The sequence below is a fragment of the Sinocyclocheilus anshuiensis genome, unplaced genomic scaffold, assembly GCF_001515605.1.
Source record: "Sinocyclocheilus anshuiensis isolate Anshui unplaced genomic scaffold, SAMN03320099.WGS_v1.1 scaffold952, whole genome shotgun sequence".
Lineage (NCBI taxonomy): Eukaryota > Metazoa > Chordata > Actinopteri > Cypriniformes > Cyprinidae > Sinocyclocheilus > Sinocyclocheilus anshuiensis.
In genome coordinates, this window is record NW_015552656.1 from 65346 (window position 1) to 67470 (window position 2125).

Sequence of the window (2125 nt, forward strand, 5' to 3'; positions counted from 1 at the left end):
CTGCCATTTAACGGCCGATAGCTCTGGCTGTTTCTTTGGTGACCCGGAGGGACAAATCTGTGGCCCTACGCAGTTCGGCTACTACGTCGGATTCCTCCTCCCCCCTGTCATCCCTGAGCAGGTCAGCCTGGTATGCTTGTAACACCGCCATGGTGTGCAAACATGCGCTAACCATGACCTGCCGCCGTATAAGCTTTCCCAACCAGACTCGATGTCAGCCTAACGGGCCTGGTGGGAAGTTTCGGGGCCTTCAGGGACGATGCTGAGGATGGGGAGAGATAGCTCGCAAGCGTCTGCTCCACCACTGGCATCGCCGATCGTGTGTATCCCCCGCTGCCAGATATCGTGGGCAGGGAGGAACACAACGTCTGTAATGCCGTTCGCTCACCATAGACTTTTGCTTAGACTTTGACATTTTGAATGCTTGTGGACTGACAGACAACAGTAAATAAGACTGACACATACACAGAGCGCTACTGAAGAGCAGAAGCTTACTTGCGCTCTGCCGGATGCTTTTATACTTCCTGGTGCTCACGTCACCCCGCTCGTGATGTCTCGCTGCTCAATTGGACTGATTTTACACGTGCTTCAGAACGCGGTCATGCAGGGGCATTCCCAAAGCGATTCTCGATGCAGCTCGTGTTCCTGAAGGGGAGCTAACGTGTATATGCTCGCCAGCCGTCTGGCCAAAATCCCATAGTATTCAGGCATCAGACGTAAGATTTCACACGTTAGACGTCACGGTCACGTGTCGGAGCTGCGTTCAAACTGCGTGGTGGCGTGGTGGCGTGGCGGCGACGTAGCAAAGAAAGGATTTTTTTAAACTTTGCATCTGGATAACGTACGTGTGGATAAGCGTCTGGATAATGTACGTGTGGATAAACGTCTGGATAACGTACGTGTGAATAACGTACGTGTGAATAAGTACATTGATAATCATTTGGCTTTGTCCTATTTTGCCCCAAGCAAGGCTTTAAGGTGGTAGGCTAATGATCATGATAACAGTACCTGAATTACACGTCTGTCTCCCTACGACTGTGATCATAAGGCTTCAGTAGATATCAACACATGAACAATAGGCTACTATATGAGCTACAGCCTTATTTTTTGACACCTCAGCATGGAGATCGGGGAAAAATGGAAGGCCCCATCCTGAAGGCTGTGATCTGGATCTCAGAAAACGCTCAACTAATTTAATTTTAGGACAAGCGTCCTGTTTCTCGGCTGTCCAATCGATATTTAATTTGGCTACAGCAGGAGTCACAACCTCCATGAGCTCCTCATACGCGAGGGACTGTGGTGGTGAGTCCACAGTCTCCTCTGTCTCGACACTCATCACATCCACCTCCTTGGAGGAAGATAGATGAAGTGTCTGGCTCTCTCAAACGTCTGGATAACGTACGTGTGAATAACGTACGTGTGAATAAGTACATTGATAATCATTTGGCTTTGTCCTATTTTGCCCCAAGCAAGGCTTTAAGGTGGTTATGATCATGATAACAGTACCTGAATTACACATCTGTCTCCCTACGACTGTGATCATAAGGCTTCAGTAGATATCAACACATGAACAATAGGCTACTATATGAGCTACAGCCTTATTTTAATAGACATAACATTTGAAAATGAAAATGTGTCAAACTGGGTAGACCAGTTTCAAAACATTTTCAAATAGGCCTATGTATAAACATTTATTAATCATTTATCAATATATAGGCTCTTAATATGAACATGTAGAGTAGCCTACAACAAACTGCTCTTGTAATAAGCAGCTGTATGACATGAAAAAACAAAAAACAAAACCTGAACTCTGAAATAATAGACATCTGCTGATCATACAATTATCTAGTTTTCAGAAATGAGGTCTACTGTATAATTTTTTTCTTCAGAGACGTGTGGTATTAACTATTACCAGTAAGACATGAACATAGATAATAGACGATAACATTTGACAAAAATGTGTCAAACTGTGGTTGACCAATAACAAAACATTTTCAAATAGGCCTATGTTTAAACATTTATTAATTATTTATCAATAAATGAGGTTATCGATATGAAAATGTAGAGTAGCCAACAAAAACTGCTCCAGTAATGAGCAGCTGTATGACGTGGGGGGAGGGGGGGG